General features: G+C 42.3%; 2 long non-coding RNA genes and 1 other non-coding gene across 3 annotated transcripts in view; 1 reads left to right on the top strand and 2 right to left on the bottom strand.

Annotated features, from left to right (window-relative positions):
• Positions 1 to 6,949: 6,949 nt before the first annotated feature.
• Positions 6,950 to 8,222, bottom strand: LOC134732190 (uncharacterized). The gene is made up of 2 exons (XR_010115078.1): positions 7,943 to 8,222; positions 6,950 to 7,099 (listed from the first exon to the last, which is right to left on the bottom strand). It is a non-coding gene; the product is annotated as an uncharacterized lncRNA (long non-coding RNA).
• A 1,030-nt stretch (positions 8,223 to 9,252) lies between these two features.
• The window catches only part of LOC134736322 (uncharacterized), a 149,338-nt gene continuing 140,305 nt past the window's right edge, over positions 9,253 to 18,285 (bottom strand). The window contains exon 6 of the long non-coding RNA XR_010120282.1: positions 9,253 to 9,468. This is a non-coding gene — a long non-coding RNA (uncharacterized lncRNA). The remainder of the gene's footprint in view (positions 9,469 to 18,285) is intronic.
• Positions 9,308 to 9,471, top strand: LOC129461768 (U1 spliceosomal RNA). Its single transcript, XR_008650689.1, has one exon. It is a non-coding gene; the product is annotated as a U1 spliceosomal RNA (small nuclear RNA).

Below are 18,285 nucleotides of genomic sequence, written 5' to 3'. Positions count from 1 at the left end.
AATGGGACATTCCAGGAACTAAAACAAACTGGCTAAAATGGAAGGTGGGGACTTTCTCCATTATGTTAATGAGTTCCAACATTTTTTGCATTTTTTGAGGGCAGTGAGAGCCATTTGGAGGAATTTAAGGCAGAGTGACTTGATCAGTCTTGTGTTTATGTAAGATCACTCAAACTGCAATGGAGAGAATAAAAGTCCCAAAGGGCAGGATGGGAAAGTTTGGTAGGAAGACCCATCAAGGGCAAAGAAGAGGAAGCAGAGATTGGTTTGGGGATGTATGGGAGGCACTAGATAACTAGAGGGGCTTACACTGGGGTAAGAAAGACCCAGGATGTTAAAGATTAAGCCATGAAGAATTCATTTCAATATCAACTGCTGGTAGGCTGGGTGCAGTGGCTCACACCTGTAATCCTAGCACTTTGGGAGGCCGAGGTGGGTGGATTGCTTGAGGTCAGGAGTTAGAGACCAACTTGCCAACAAGGCAGGAGAATTCCTTGAACCCTGGGAGGTGGAGGTTGTGGTGAGCTGAGATTGCACCACTGCACTCCAGCCTGGGCGACAGAGTGACACCCTGTCTCAAATAAATAAAAATAAACTGCTGGAGGGGGACAAAATATATCAAACAAAACAGGCTGAAGCCTGCACTGTGTGTTTTATTTTGGGGGGGGAAGACTAGGCTAGATTAGCAACAGGCTCTCACCACGCATGTACCGTTTTAGAACTGTTACACAGCATTGAGGCTTAATAGTTGTTCTGGAGCCCATGACCAGCACTCAGTTCCACACCCTTTCTTACAAAAGAACTTACTCTGCAAAGCAAGTATAATAACCCTGAGGGCAGGCATGGTGGTACACACCTGTAATCCTAGCACTTTGGGAGGCTGACGCGGGTGGATCACTTGAGGTCAGGTGTTCAAAACCAGCCTGGCCAACATGGTGAAACCCCCTCTCTCTGAAAATACAGAAATTTAGCCAGGCATGGTGGTGGGTCCCTGTAATCCCAGCACTTGGGAGTCTGAGGCAGGAGAATCGCTTGAACTCAGGAGGTGGGAGTTGTAGTGAGTCGAGATGGTGCCACTGCACTCCAGCCTGGGTGACAGATCAAGACTCCATCTCAAAAATAAAATAAAATAACCCGAAGGAAATGTTAACTGAGCAATTCTGTGGATAGACCAGAGTTAAAATACAAAGACACATGTTTCATCCTCTTTAAAAAGTGCAGGATAGGCCAGGAGCAGTGGCTAACACCTATAATCCCAACACTTTGGGAGGCCAAGGCGGGTGGATCACCTGAGGTCATGAGTTCGAGACCAGCCTGACCAATAAGGTGACACCCATCTCTACTACAAATACAAAAATTAGCCAGGCACGGTGGCGTGCACCTGTAGTCCCAGCTACTCGGGAGGCTGAGACAGGAAAATTGCTTGAACCCCGGAGGCGGAGGTTGCAGTGAGCCAAGATCATGCCACTGCACTCCAGCCTGGGCAACAGAGCAAGACTCCACCTCAAAAAAATAAAAATAAAATAAAATAAGTGCAGGACATGTTCCTATGTTTAATCTTTAGGCTTAGAGCACACAGAGTAGCACCAAAAGGGTAAATGTTGGGGAAACAGTATTCTAACACATCCAATTCGCCTTATAATTTGTTGAGCACATGAAGTATCTACCGTGTTTTGAGAACTTCCTAACTAGTTTTCTTGGTGCAATAAGAGTGATTGATAGTTTCAAAATTAATTTTGCAATCTTGAATCTTCAGGTGTTTTCTGAACAGTGTGGCCAGAGCTACAGGGGACAAAAGAGATGATCAGAGGACCAGCAGTCTTGGCCTCTGGGAGATTGCTGGACATGCAGAACCATGGGCCTTTGTATACACTTAGGAAGGACTGCTCTGAAGATCTGCTTCCTGACCTGAAATAAATTATCATTTGAGTTGGAAAAACCATAGGGAACTACTGAAGGTAGAATTTAAAAAACTTCTATATAATGTATTATGAAACATAAAGGCTAGAAGGGTTAATGAGCGAGGGGCTATTAGCATCATTAATGTTCTCATGTGATATCAGAACACTAACTCTACTTTGGGTTGTTACAATTAATTGCTTTCGTGCCTTCTGAATTCAAAATTAATACACTCCATAAAGTTTAGAAGCATGGACTACACATCTCTGTATTCCTCTCAACAGTCTGTACATAGTATATGAAGTACATAAAGATCTGTTAAATAAATTTGATAATATGATCCTGGCTGGTTGGTTGGGATTTTACAGATTAAATTTTTAGGGGGATTTTCTTAGTAAAAACATAAGAGAATGTTTAGGGTCATGGCATTTCTTGCTCTAGTCTTTATTTCATTTTGGGGGAGACACAGAATTGTTCTTCAGTCAGCTCTGTGTCGGAGGAGAGAGTAAAGCTGTTCCTTCATCGTGCAACAGTAATCTGAGTCAAGGATATGAAACAAGCCCTTCAGGAAGTGAGCCAATTAAATGTTATTTCCTTAGATATGAAGTTAATAAACAAAATATAGCTAAAGCATCAAAACATTGGAGAATCTTATATTCCCTAAGTGGTAGAAATAAATTGATGTCCCATGATAAAAATAAACAAGATCCATGGGAAATTTTTCTTGTTCTTCCCCATCATGTTGTCTCATCTCTCACACATTATGCACAATGATATGAGAAAATCAGAACTTTTCTCGTTTCTTTCCTCTTTTGTTAGGTGGTAAATACCAGCTGGACCTTTGTGACCAGTGAGTAATATACCTGGCACAGAACCAAGGTAACTGCGACCTGAAAACTTTCCACTCTGCTGTTATCCTTCTGTTCAGGAATCATATAGTCCAAATGAATGAATGGAAGAAACCACCTCTGTGGGCTTTCATACATAGCACTTTTCCAGGAGCATTGAGTGCCTTGTTAAGCTGCTGTCAGCTTTCAGTTTTGCCCTTGTACCTAGTCCACACTCAAATGCTTAATCTCAGAATGGTTTCCTCTTATGTCTCAGCACCCATCTGGGCACTCTCCCCTGGCCACAGCCTGGTTTGTTCTCAGGGGATGGAAACTGACTATATCATAACAAGTAAAATATATTTAGGACTGTCAGTGTATCAGAGGCCACAGTGACAGGTCCTTACTCATATCCCTCAGGTCTTCTCTGCAAGCTTCTAGCTGTCAGTACATGCCTCTCTGCCCTCAGGCCATTTCCCCAAGCCCAAGGAGCCTGCTCTACCTGTGCACAAAACAGGCCTGAAGTTTAGAATTACTATGCCCAGGAGGAGCCATTACCAATGACCAATAAGTGCTGGTGATTGATACCCCAGCTTCCTAGTCCTTGAGCCAAGGTAATTCTAAAGTGTGTGTTTTATTTCACAGTGGGGCTAAGCTTCTAACGTACCTTTGAGTGGCTGCATTTTCTTTTTTTTTTTTTTTTTTTTTTTGAGACGGAGTCTCGCTCTGTCGCCCAGGCTGGAATGCAGTGGCACAATCTCGGCTCACTGCAAGCTCCGCCTCCTGGGTTCACGCCATTCTCCTGCCTCAGCCTCTCCGAGTAGCTGGGACTACAGGCGCCCGCCACCACGCCCGGCTAATTTTTTTGTATTTTTAATAGAGATGGGGTTTCACCGTGGTCTCGATCTCCTGACCTCGTGATCCGCCCGCCTCGGCCTCCCAAAGTGCTGGGATTACAAGCGTGAGCCACCGCGCCCGGCCGAGTGGCTGCATTTTCTATCCCTGTGTCGTACACCCTGCCATACCAGTGTTTCCTGCAACTTTCAAATAAACCACTAGTCCTCGAATCTTGGTCTCAGGGTCAGCTTCTGGTGGAACTCAAAGTGTGATGGCCAGTAGGCAAACAAAATATTCTCACAATGGATTCCAAAGCCAGATATACATAAATTTTGAATTTCCTAGGGGACAATTAAAAGTCAGCAATTCATAGATAAGCCAAGACTCAAAGTTGCTAAACCTAAATTCCTTTACTCACAGCATCAATATTCATCATACTGCCTCTTCATGCTCTGAAAGTGTTCTTCTGACTCAATGACCTCTGCTGGTAAATCGTTTAACAGAATGCATTTCCAATCATTTTAATGTGCTTTGAAGGTTACAGCCCAAGCCTCCGAACATGATTCACAGGTGTTTTCTATAACTCTAATTCTGATGTACCAAGTGACCTTGGCAATTTTAATGCCTGTTTTCAACTAGAATGCACTGTGTTGTGAAACGATTGTTTATGACAGATAATTTTATATTTTAGTGTTACTTAATTATTTTTCAGTTTCTTCTATATTTTCCCTTTTCCTCAAATACTGATTTATGCTTTTTTTCTCTTTCCTTCTTACTTGAATTTCTCCCTCTGTTTATTTCTATCCTGTTATTATTCTTTTTGTAACAAAATAATACAGTCCATCTAATATGCATACAGTGTATGTTATGTTCCTACCAGATCCCTTTTGGATCAAGGAACTCACTCCTCCAGCTGCTGGGTATTGCCTGCTGATGGCTCACAACTCAGTTTCTCTCAAAGAATTGCCCTGGGCTGAAAGAAGTTATCTAGCCCAAAGTTATACTCCTCGGCCGGGCGCGATGGCTCACGCCTGTAATCCCAGCACTTTGGGAGGCCGAGGCGGGTGGATCAACCAAGGTCAGGAGTTCGAGACCAGCCTGGACAACATGGTGAAACCTCATCTCTACTAAAAACACAAAAATTAGCTGGGTGTGGTGGCATATGCCTGTAATCCCAGCTACTCGGGAGGCTGAGGCAGGAGAATCACTTGAACCCAGGAGGTGGAGGTTGCAGTGAGCCAAAATCACGCCTTTGCACTCCAGCCTGGTGACAAAAGCAAGACTCCATCTTAAAAAAAAAAAAAAAAAAGGTTACACTCCCGCCTGGGGACAGCCAGCATCCAAAATGGCCCAGACACTTTGCCTCCATTTGGAACAACTTCGAAGGGCTATCACAGCTGCAGAGCTCTCTGTAGGATCAGCAGACACCTTTTTTGCAATTGCATAGGAGTTCAACTTCTGCTTTTGCCTGGTTCTGTTTTTTTTACTCTTCACAAGTGCTGATCCTGAAAGCGCACCGCAGTTAACCTTCTGCACAAAAATCTCAGAATCTCAGAATCTGTTTCCCAGGAAGGTCCCCGGAACTTCCAAATAAAATTAGAAAATTATGAGGGGATCAGGTGCAGTGGCTTACACCTGTAATCCCAGCACTTTGAGAGACCAAGGCAGGAGAATCACTTGAGCCCAGGAGTTCAAGACCAGCCTGGGCAACATAGTAAGGCCCTGCCTTTATTTATTTATTTATTTTTTATTTTTTATTTTGAGACAGAGTCTCACTCTGTCACCCAGGCTGGAGTGCAATGGTACAACCTCCACTCACTGCAAGCTCCGCCTCCTGAGTTCAAGTGATCCTCCTGCCTCAGCCTACTGAGTAGCTGGGATTACAGGTGCCCACCACCACGCCAGGCTAATTTTTGTATTTTTAGTAGAGACAGGGTTTCATCATGTTGGCCAGGCTGGTCTCAAACTCCCGACCTCAGGTGATCCACCAGCCTTGGCCTCCCAAAGTTCTGGGATTATAGGCATAAGCCACCACGCCTAGCCTGAGGCCCTGTCTTTAATAAAACAACAACTTGGTGGACTGTCCTGGAGTAAAAAAATAAATACAACAACAACTACTAAAGGAAATCAAGAGGGATAAAAATGTCCTCATTTTAATCTATTATTTTTTGTGCACTCTGCCTAGTATATATAAGTTGGTATCACAAAAACTTAGAAAGTACAAATACAGGCCGGGCACGGTGGCTGACACCTGTAATCCCAGCACTTTGGGAGGCTGAGGCAGGCAGATCACCTGAGGTCAGGAGTTTGAGACCAGCCTGACCAATATAGTGAAACCCCCATCTCTACTAAAAATACAAAAATTAGCCAGGCGAGGTGGGAGGCGCCTGTAATCCTAGCTTCTTGGGAGGCTGAGGCAGGAGAATCACTTGAACCCAGGAGGTGGAGGTTGCAGTGAGCTGAGATTGTACCATTGCACTCCAGCCTGGCCAACAAGAGTGAAACTCTGTCTCAGAAAAAAAAAAAAAAAGAAAGAAAGAAAGAAACAAAAGAAGGTAAAAGAGTTATATTTCGAAGGCATATTTACCATGCCTTCTGTGAAGGCACATCTGTTGGCACTGCTTCTTTTAATTGCAATACTTCAATTACTAGCCATTCCAATCAGTTAGTAGTTAGGGTGCTATGGCCTGAATGTTTATGCACTCGTCTCCCAATTTTTTTATTTTTTTGAGATGGAGTCTTACACTGTCACCCAGGCTGGAGTGCAGTGGTGTGATCTTAGCTCACTGCAACCTTCACCTCCCAGGTTCAAGCCATTCTTCTGTCTCAGCCTCCCTAGTAGCTGGAAATACAGGCGCCTGCCACCACGCCCGGCTAATTTTTGTATTTTTAGTAGAGATAAGGTTTCACGATGTTACCCAGGCTGGTCTCAAACTCTTGACCTCAGGTGATCCACCTGCCTCAGCCTCCCAAAGTGCCGGGATTACAGGCGTGAGCGACCATGCCCAGCTCCTCTCCCAATTAATATGTTGAAATCCTGACCCCCAAGATGATGGATATTAGGATATGAGGACTTTGAGAGGTGATTAGGTCATGAAGCGCCCTCATGGAGGGGATCCTTATAAAAGAGGCCGGAGAAAGCTCCCTTGCCCCTTGCACCATGTGAACTTACAGGGAAATAACCAAATTCTACGAGCCAGAAAGCAGGCTGTCAACAGACACTGAATTTGCCAGCATCTTGATCTTGGAATCCCAACCTCCAGAAATATGAAAAATAAATTTTTGTTGTTTATAAACCACCCAGTCTATGGTAATTCGTTATAGCAATCCTAATGCACTGCGACATAGGCTGGTACTAACAGCTGTAATAAATAGACCTCAAAATATATAGTACTAAAACATAGTAACAGTGTATTTCTTGCTCACCTAAGAGGTTGTTGTTGCTGAGGGATGGTGGACCCTCTCTGTATCAGGCCCCCTTATGTTAAGTTTATTATGTAGCTCTCCTTTCCTCAAATCCTCACTGTCATCAGCATCTAGCCAGTAAAGGGGGAAACAGAGCAGAAAAGAGACTTACGTATTTGTTAAAATAATGTCATAGATCATTATTTTGTTCTATAGATCAGAATTTGTTCCATAGATCAGAATTCAGTTGTGTGGCCACAACTAACTACAAGGCAAGTTTAGAAAAATAGTCTAGTTGTGTGCTCAGCAAAAAGTGGAAACTCATTTTTGCTGCACAGTTGACAGACCCAGACACAGAGTCTTTGTGTAGCATAAGAAAGACAAATACCAAGCTCTTCAAACCATACTAGATGGATCTTAAAGGTGTCAGTCGGCTGACTGCTAGAGTCAGTCAGTAGCAGAAACGCTATGGATGAGAATCCACCTTCTTTAGCTGTCCTGAGAGTGCTTAAAACTTAGTATCTAAAAATAATTCTAACATTCAATAATAGTTGTACCAATATACCAAAGTAGGCCCCATAGTAAAGCACTTTGTCTGCTTCAAGACAGGATAGATGGCCTCTTAGGAACAGACTGAGATGGCCTTTTCTCCCCCTTCCCCCTTCTAATGAATCAGCCCCATTGTTTGGGAAGTCTTCTGAGACCATTATCTGGGTGTCTCATTGCTCTGACACTACCACTTTGGGTGCTAGAATTTCAATCATGACGACCAATGAGACTTAACCAGTTCATTTTCTTAACATTTTGTCAACAAATGAAATATGCTTTTCTTATAAAATGACTGTTAAGAAAAAAGTTATTTCTCTTGACCTATTCGCACAAGTAAACAGTAAATCAGCATTCAAGCCAGAGATCAGAATTTTATTTGAAGAAGATGACAACTTTGTGGTTAATGGTATTCTTTTTGTACTTACTCGCTCTTCCAGATCAACGACAGAGAATAATTGGCCATTCTGTAGATGGCTTCATGAGAGAAGAACTTACAACCCATGTTGGGTTTCTTTTTTTTTTTTTTTTTTTTAGTTCAAAAAGGATGTTCCTGGGGGAAAAAAATATAATCATGTTTATATTTCAGACGAAACTGTCTGGGTTAGAGGTTTTCAATTTGTAGCCTAAATGGTTGACTCAGACATGTCTACACATAGAACAGCCAAATAATAATTAAGAGCTATCAGTGAACACCACCACACTAGATATTATCAGTGTTTATCCGTAGTGTCTGCTCATATTTACAAATCACTTTATAATGTTCATGAAAGTATTTTCTCTCAATTATTTATTTCTAACTAGTCATATAGCATGGGTGGATAATCTTTCTTTTTTAAAAATTGCTGATTACATTCACTAAAGCAAAACCAACTATGTCATTAATTTAGAGTTGTTTTAGCTTAAAGAAACATTAAACATCAAAATCGTGTCCTTTTCCACCTAAGCAAACAAAAAAGCACATAATTCTTACAAAAATGCTTTAAAATATTATTTATTTCCATTTTGTGACGAGTTAGAGAAGGGAGCAAATAGGAAGGGAGAAGGAAGAAGCAGGAGGCAGGGGTGGAAAGTAGAGACCTGGATAGAGGGATGAGAAGACATAAAAAGGAAAAGGAAAACATAAGTGATCAAGGAATGAGTTGAGAGGGGAAACAAGGCAGGGGAGAGAATGGAAAGAAAATGGAGGAAGAGGCTGGGCACAGTGGCTCATGCCTGTAAATCCCAGCACTTTGGGAGGCCGAGGTGGGCAGATCACCTGAGGTCAGGAGTTCAAGACCAGCCTGGCAAACATGATGAAACCCTGTTTCTACTAAAAATACAAAAATTAGCCGGGCATGGTGGCGCACACCTATAATCCCAGCTACTCAGGGGGCTGAGGCAGGAGAATCGCTTGAACCCGGGAGGTGGAGGTTGCAGTGAGCCGAGATCGCACCACTGCTCTCCAGCCTGGGCAACAAGGGTGAAATTCCATCTCAAAAAAAAAAAAAGAGTGGGGGACATTTGGATAAAGTGAAGAGCAGAACCTACCTATTAGGGAAGGGAAGTGGATTGGGTTTCCTACCCTGTCTGTAGACTCCATGAAGAGCCATGTCTCTCCAGCCAGAAAGATATTCTTGCTTAAGTAACTCCTTACAACCTACTTCTTCATAAATTTTGTAAATTCTTCCTTAAAAATTGAAATATAATTTACACACCATAGAATCCATCCTTTTAAAATATATAGCTCAGGATTTGCGGTAAGTTCACAAGGTTATGCAATCTACACCACTAATTAATTCAAGAATACTTTCATACTTACCTAGGAGGTGAAATACCATCATCTCAAAGGTGGTTATCCCAGGGTGAGGCTTATCCGTTGCACTCTGGATGTGCTGATCCCTGCAATTTCCCCAAATGTGGAGAACTCAACTGCATAATCTTTGGCAGTGGTAAACTGTGTTCACACTCTCTTCTGTAACAACAACAATGGAAAAAAAAAAAAAAAAATATATATATATATATATTTATCACCCTTAGGAAATCATGTGTTTTGCTATTAGCAGTAACTCTCCATCTTTTCCTCCTTCTAGCTCCTGGAAACCAATAATCTCTTTTCTGTCTCTATATTCTGGAAATTTCTTTTCTTTTCTTTTTTTTTTTTTTGAAACAAGGTTTGGCCCTTGTTGCGCAGGCTGAAGTGCAATAGCGTGATCTCAGCTCACTGCAACCTGCGCTTCCCAGGTTCAAGAGATTCTCCTGCCTAAGCCTCCTGAGTAGCTGGGATTATAGGCGCCTGCCACCACATCCGGTTAATTTTTGTATTTTTAGTAGAGACAGAGTTTCACCATGTTGGCCAGGCTGGTCTCGAACACCCAACCTCAGGTGATCCACCTGCCTTGGCCTTCCAAAGTGCTGGGATTACAGGCGTGAGCCACTGTGGCCGGCCTGGAAATTTCATATAAACAAAATCATCAAATATGTGGCATTTGGTGTGTGCCTTCTTTCACTTACCATAATGTTTTTAATATTTGTTCATGTTATAGCATGTATTACTATTTCATCCTTTTTTTTTTTTTTTTTTTTTGAGATGGAGTCTCGCTCTGTCACCCAGGCTGGAGTGCAGTGGCGTGATCTCCACTCACCGCAACCTCCGCCTCCTGGGTTCAAGCAATTCTCCTGCCTCAGCCTCCTGAGTAGCTGGAATTACAGGTGCCTGTCACCATGCTTGGCTAATTTTTGTATTCTTAGTAGAGACGGGGTTTCACCATGTTGGCCAGGCTGGTCTCGAACTCTTGACCTCATGATCCGCCCTCCTCAGCCTTCCAAAGTGCTGGGATTACCGGAATAAGCCACCGCACCTGGCCTGTAGTGACTTTTAAAATCAAAACATATGAGTCCTCTAAGTTTGTTCCCTTTCAAGATTGTTTTCACTATTTTGGTTTCCTTTTGGATTTCCATGTGAATTTCAGCATCACTTTGTCAATATCTGCAAAGAAGCTAGCTGGGAATTTGATAGGGATCAAATTAAATCTTTAGATCATTTTAGGAAATACTGCTTTTTTAACAATATTTTACAATATTTAACAAAATTAAGTCTTCTGATCCATGAACATGAGATGTTTTTCCATTCATTTAAGTCTTCTTTAGTCTATTTCAACATGTGTTTGGTTTTTTCATTTGTTTGTTTGTTTTCAGACAGGATGTACCTCTGTCACCCAGACTGGCATGCAGTGGCACAATTACAGCTCACTACAGACTTGATCACCCAGGCTCAACTGATCCTCCCACCTCAGCCTCCTGAGTAGCTGGGACCACAGGCATGCACCATCATGCCTCGCTAATTTTTCACTATTTATTTATTTGAGACAGAGTCTCACTCTGTCACCCAGGCTGGAGTGCAGTGGTGTGATCTTGGCTCACCGGAACCTCTGCCTCCCAAGTTCAAGCGATTCTCCTGCCTCAGCCTCCCGAGTAGCTGGAATTACAGGTGTGTGCCACCACGCCCAGACAATTTTTGTATTTTTATTAGAGACAGAGTTTCACCATGTTGGCCAGGCTGGTCTCGAACTCTTGACCTCAGGTGATCTGCCCGCCTTGGCCTACCAAAGTGCCAGGATTATAAGCATGAGCTACCTCACCCGGCCAAATTTTTCACTTTTTGTAGAGATGATGTCTCACTATGTTTCTCAGGCTGGTCTCAAACTCCTCAACTCAAGTGATCCTCCTGCCTTGGCCTTTCAAAGTACTAGTACTGTTTCAACATGTTTTGTAATTTTTTTAGCAACAGAGTCTCACTCTCTCACCCAGGCTAGAGTGCAGTGGCACAATCATAGCTCACTGCAGCTTGGAACTCTTGTGCTCAAGCAATCCTCCTGCCTCAGCCTCCCAAGTAGCTGGGACTAGAGGAGTATGCCATCATGCCCAGCTAAATTTTTAATTTTTTGTAATGATGAGGTTCTCACTATGTTGCCCAGGCTGGTCTTAAACTCCTGGCCTCAAATGATTTTTCTACCTTGGCCTCCCAAAGTACTGGGATTACAGGTGTGAGCCACTGTACCTGGTAAGAGTATATGTTTTGCACTTCTTTTGTTTAGTTTATGCCTAAACATTTTATTCTTTTTATGCTGAATGAAATTATTTTCTAAGTTTCATTTTCAGATTGCTAGTGTATAGAAAAACAATTGATTTTTATATATTGATCTTGTATCCTACGAACTTGCTGAACTCATTTATTAGCCCTAACAGTTTTTTGTGGATTCTCTAGAATTCTCCATATTTCATATATGTATGTATGCAAATATAAATAAGTTTAGCCCTTCCTTAACAATCTGGCAATCTGGGTGCCTGGGACTACAGGCACACACCACCACGACTGGCTAATTTTTGTATTTTTTGAAGAGATGGGGTTTTTGCCATGTTGTCCAGGCTGTTCTCCCACTCCTGACCTCAAGTGATCTACCTGCCTTAGCCTCCCAAAGTGCTGAGATTACGGGTGCCAGCCACTGGACCTGGCTGCCCTTTTAGTTATTTTTCCTGCCTAATCACCCTGGTTAGAATATCTAGGACAACGGTACATAGAAATGGTAAGAATGAGCTGGGCACAGTGGCTCACACCTGTAATCCCAGCACTTTGGGAGGCTGAGGTGGGAGGATGACTTGAGTCTGGGAAGTCGAGGCTGCAGTAAGCCATGATTGTGTCACTGCACTCTAGCCTGGGTGACAAAGCAAGACCCTGTCTCCAAAAAAAATTTTTTTGAAAAAGAGCTAAAAGGCGCCGAGATTGCCAGATTGTAAAGGAAAGGCTAAAACTATTCCTATTTACATACATACATACATGAAATACAGAGAATTCTAGAGAATCCACAAAAAACTGTTAGGGCTAATAAATGAGTTCAGCAAGTTCGTAGGATACAAGATCAATATATAAAAATCAATTGTTTTTCTATACACTAGCAATCTGAAAATGAAACTTAGAAAATAATTTCATTCAGCATAAAAAGAATAAAATGTTTAGGAATAAACTAAACAAAAGAAGTGCAAAATATATACTCTTACCAGGTACAGTGGCTCACACCTGTAATCCCAGTACTTTGGGAGGCCATGGTAGGAGAATCATTTGAGGCCAGGAATTTAAGACCAGCCTGGGCAACACAGTGAGAACCTCATCACTACAAAAATTTAAAAGGTTAGCTGGGCATGATGGCACACTCCTCTTTGGGAGGCTGAGGCAGGAGGATTGCTTGAGCCCAGGAGTTCCAAGCTGCAGTGAGCTATGATTGTGCCACTGCACTCTAGCCTGGGTGAGAGAGTGAGACTTTGTTGCTAAAAAAATTACAAAACATGTTGAAATAGTATTAGTACTTTGAAAGGCCAAGGCAGGAGGATCACTGGAGTTCAAGAGTTTGAGACCAGCCTGAGAAACACAGTGAGACATCATCTCTACAAAAAGTGAAAAATTTGGCCGGGTGAGGTGGCTCATGCCTATAATCCCAGCACTTTGGTAGGCCAAGGCGGGCAGATCACTTGAGGTCAGGAGTTCGAGACCAGCCTGGCCAACATGGTGAAATTCCAGCTCTACTAAAAATGTAAAAATTATCTGGGCATAGTGGTGGGAGCCTGTAATCTCAGCTACCCTGGAGGCTGAGGCAGGAGAATTGCTTTAACCTAGGAGGCAGAGGTTGCAGTGAGCTGAGTTCGTGCCATTGCACTCCAGCCTGGGCAACAAGAGTGAAACTCCGTCTCAAAAAAAAAAAAAAAAAAAAAAAGAAAGAAAGAAATGGCAGGAATGGACATCCTTTTCTTGTTCCTCATCTTCGGGGGAAAGCATTTAGTCCTCCACCATTAAGTATGGTGGTAGCCATGTGATTTTTGTTGATGACCTTTATCAGATTGAGGAAGTTATTTTTCTTCTCTTTTTTTTTTATTATACTTTAAGTTTTAGGGTACATGTGCACAACGTGCAGGTTAGTTACATATGTATCCATGTGCCATGTTGGTGTGCTGAACCCAGTAACTCGTCATTTAACATTATGTGTATCTCCAAATGCTATCTCTCCCCCCTCTTCACACCCTACAACAGGCCCCGGCGTGTGATGTTCCCCAAGGAAGTTATTTTTCTATTTGTGTTGAGTGTTTTTATTCAGAAAGAGTGTTGGATTTTGTCAAATGCTTTTCTGCATCTACTGAGACGATCATATGATTTTGGTTTTTATTCTATTAATATGGTACATTATATTCATTTATTTTGTACATCAAACCAATCTTACATTCCTGGGATAAACCTCACTTAGCTATGGTGCATAATCTTCTTTTGTTTTCTTTCTTTTTTTTTGAGATGGAGTCTCGCTGTGTCGCCCAGGCTGCAGTGCAGTGGCGTGGTCTCGGCTCACTGCAAGCTGCGCCTCCCAGGTTCACGCCATTCTCCTGCGTCTGCCTTCCGAGTAGCTGGGACTGCAGGCGCCCGCCACCACGCCTGGCTAATTTTTTTGTATTTTTAGTGGAAACTGGGTTTCACCGTGTTAGCCAGGATGGTCTCAATCTCCTGACCTTGTGATCTGCCTGCCTCGGACTCCCAAAGTGCTGGGATTACAGGCGTGAGTCACCGCTCCCGGCCAGCATAATCCTTTTCGTATGCAGTTTGCTAGTATGCTAGTACTTGGTATCAGGCTAATATTGGTCTCACAAATTAGTAGAAAAGTGTTCCCTTCTCATGTTTTCAGAAGGTTTTGTGAAGGATTGGTGTTCATTCCTCTTTAATACTTGGTAGAATTCTCTAGTGAAGTCATCTGGTTCTGGGCTTTTATTTATAGAAAAGTTTTGGCCGGGTGCGGTGGCTCACGCCTGTAATCCCAGCACTTTGGGAGACCAAGGCGGGTGGATCACCGGAGGTCAGGAGTTGGAGACCACCCTGGCCAACACAGCAAAACCTCATCTCTACTAAAAATACAAAAATTAGCCGGGCGTGGTGGCGGGTGCCTGTAGTCCCAGCTACTCAGGACGCTGAGACAGGAGAATAGCTTGAACGCAGGAGGCGGAGGTTGCAGTGAGCCGAGATTGCACCACTGCACTCCAGCCTGGGCGACAGAGCGAGATTCTATCTCAAAAATTTAAAAAAAAAAAAAGAAAGGTTTTTTAATGATTCATCAACCTTTCTACTTGCTATAGTTCTATTCAGGTTGTCTGTTTTTTAAGCAGTTTGATAGTTTGGATCTTCTTAGGAATGTGCCCCTTTCATGTAGGTTATCTTATTTGTCGGCATGTAATTGTTCATCATATTCTGTCATCTCTTTCATACCTGGTTTTAGTACTTTGGGTCTTCTTTCATTTCTTTTTTTGTCAGCCTAGCTAACTGTTGTCATTTTGATTATCTTTTCAAACAACCAACTTTTAGTTTTGCTGATTTTCTTCATTTTTATTCTATTTCCTATTTCCTATTTTGTTTCTACGGCCATACCACCCTGAATGCACTTGATCTTGTCTATTTTCTATTTTGTTTATTTCTGCTATAATAGTTATCATCTTCTTCCTTGTGTTTGCTTGATTTGGGTTTAGTTTGCTCTTCTTTTTCTATTTCCTTAGGGACAAAAGTTAGGTTATTGATTTTTGACCTTTACTCTTTTTAAAGTATAGGCATTTAGAGCAATAAATTCCCCTGTAAGCACCAATTTAACTGCATTGAATTTAAGGTAGGTTGTAGTTTTTTTAATTTTCATTCATCTCAAAGTATTTCTAATTTTCTATGTGATTTCTTCTTTGACCCGTTAGTTATTTAGAAATGTGTTGTTCAGGCCAAACGCAGTGGCTCACGCCTGTAATCCCAGCACTTTGGGAGGCCAATGTTGGTGAATCACCTGAGGTCAGCCTGGCCGACATGGTGAAATCCTGTCTCTACTAAAAATACAAAAATTAGCAAGTCATTGTGGCCTGCGCATTGTAGTCCCAGCTACTTGGTAGGCTGAGGCAGGAGAATCGCTTGAACTTGGGAGGCGAAGGTTGCAGTGGGCTGAGATCATGCCATTGTACTCCAGGCTGGGCAACAAGAGCAAAACTGTCTCAACACCAAAAAAAAAAAAAAAAAAAAAAAAAAAAAGAATTGTGTTGTTCAATTTCCAATACGTGTGAATTTCCTGAAATTTCTTTTACTATTATTTCTAATTTTATTTTACTGTGGTCAGAGAACATACAGTGTATTATTATAGTCTTTTAAAGTTTTCTGAGTGTTTTTTTTATGGCCTAACATATGGATTATCCTGGAGAATATTCCATGTTCACTTGAGAAGAATGTGTATTTTTTAATTTATTTCAATTTATTTTATTACTTTTTTTTTTTTAAGACAGGGTCTCACTCTGTCACCCAGGCTGGAGTGCAGTGACACAATCTTGGTTCACTGCAACCTCTGCCTCCCAGGCTCAAGCAATCTTCCCACCTTAGCCTCCCGAGTAGCTGGGACTACAGGCACTCACCACCACGCCTGGCTAATTATTGTATTTATAATTGTCCAGGCTAATCTCAAACTTCTGGACTCAAGCGATCTGTCCACCTTGGCCTCCCAAAGTGCTGGGATTACAAGCATGAGCTACCACACCTGACCGAACATGTATTTTATAGACACCTTTGAATATCTTAGAATGTTGGGTGTTATTACTACTATTATTATATTTGTAGAGATAGGTTCTTACTATGTTGCCCGGGCTGTCTCAAACTCCTGGCTTCAAGCAATCGTCCAACATTGGCCTCCCAAAGTGTTGGTACTATAGGTATGAACCCCCATGCCTGGCTGAATGAATGTTGGATATTCTATAGATGTCTTTCATGTCAAGTTGATTTATAGTATTGTTAATATCTTCTATTTCCTTGGCCATCTTTTATCCAGTTGTTCTACCCATTATGGAAAGTGGGGGCTAGGCACAGTGGCTCACAAATGTGATCCTAGCACTTGGAGGCCAAGGCTGGAGAATTGCTTGAGGCTAGGAGTTTGAGACCAGCCTGGGCAATATAGCAAGACTCCATCTTAAAAAAAAAAAAATAGAGGCCAGCATGGTGGCTCACACCTGTAATCCGTGTACTTTGGGAGGCTGAGGTGGGTGGATCACCTGAGGTCAGGAGTTCAAGACCAGCCTGGCCAACACGATGAAACCCTATCACTACTAAAAATACAAAAAATTAGCTGGGCATGATGGCATGCACCTGTAATCCCAGCTACTCAGGAGGCTGAGGCAGGAGAATCACTTGAACCTGGGAGGCATAGGTTGCAGTGAGCTGAGATTGCGCTAGTGCACTCTAGCCTAGGCAATAAGAGCAAAACTCTGTCTCAATAAATAAATAAATAAATAAAAGTAGGGGCTAGGCCTGGTGGCTCATGCCTGTAACCACAGTGCTTTGGGAGGCTGAGGTGGGCAGATCACTTAAGGTCAGGAGTTTGAGACCAGTCTGGCCAACATGGTGAAACCCCATCTCTACTAAAAATACAAAAATTAGCCGGGGTGATGACAGAGCGAGACTCGGTCTAAAAAAAAAAAAAAAAAAAAAAAAATCCATTCTACCAATCTCTACCTATTAAGTGAAGTGTTCAATTATACACATTTAATGTAATTGCTGATAAGGAAGGATTTACAACTGCCATTTTGCTGTTTGTTTTCTATATGTATTGTATCTTTTGTTTCTCTTCCTCCATAACTGCCTTCTTTTGTGTTAATGTCAGGCTTTCCCACAATGCTAATTTTGATCATTTGATGACCAAGAAATATTAACTATTCTGAGATTGTACATATGACTTTAAATTTCATTTGAGATACTGACTGTTCTTCACTCTACCAAAAAAAAAAAAAAAAATCATGAGTAAGATTTCAGAAGGATACGGTTTAGGATTTATTCACTGCTTACTTGAAAAATTTGCCAGGTGTGGTGGCTCACGCCTATAATCCTAGCAGTTTGGGAGGCCAAGGTGGGAGGATCACTTGGGCTCAGGAGTTTGAAACCAGCCTGGGCAACATAGTGAGACTTCATCTCTTAAAGAAAAAAAAATAAAAGGCTGGGTGCAGTGGCTCATGCCTGTAATCCCAGCTCTTTGGGAGGCTGAAGGCTGGTGGATCACCTGAGGTCAGGAGTTCGAGACCAGCCTGACCAATATGGAGAAACCCCATCTCTACTAAAGACACAAAATTAGCCGGGCACGGTGGCACGTGCCTGTAATCCCAGCTACTTGGGAGGCTGAGGCAGGAGAATCGCTTGAACCTGGGAGACGGAGGTTGTGGTGAGCCGAGATTGTGCCATTGCACTGCAGCCCAGGCAACAAAAGCGAAACTCCGTCTCAAAAAAATAAATAAATAAAATAAAAATTTAAAAAAATAGAAAAGAAAAATTGAACATATCATCAGTGACAATAAAATATTTTTAAAAGTTTTGTGTCTCAATTTTTTCATTATTTATTATCACAAGAAATTACATGTCTTCTAGGCCAGGCGTGGTGGCTCATGCCTGTAATTCCAGCACTTTGGGATGCCGAGGTGGGTGGATCACTTGAGGTCAGGGGTTTGAAACCAGCCTGACCAACATGGTAAATCCCTATCTCTACTAAAAATAGAAAAATTAGCCGAGTGTGGTGGTGGTTGCCTGTAATCCCAGCTACTCAGGAGGCTGAGGTGAGAGAATCGCTTGAACTCAGGAGGCAGAGGTTGCAGTGAGCCAAGGTCGTGCCACTGTACTCCAGCCTAAGCAACAAAGTGAGACTACAGCTCAGAAAAAAAAAAAAAAAAAAAAAAGGGAAAAGGGCCAGGCCCCGTGGCTCAT

The sequence above is a fragment of the Symphalangus syndactylus genome, chromosome 1, assembly GCF_028878055.3.
Source record: "Symphalangus syndactylus isolate Jambi chromosome 1, NHGRI_mSymSyn1-v2.1_pri, whole genome shotgun sequence".
NCBI classification, from domain to species: domain Eukaryota; kingdom Metazoa; phylum Chordata; class Mammalia; order Primates; family Hylobatidae; genus Symphalangus; species Symphalangus syndactylus.
Note: the sequence above shows the minus strand (reverse complement) of the source record. Positions and strands in the feature narration are given on the sequence as shown.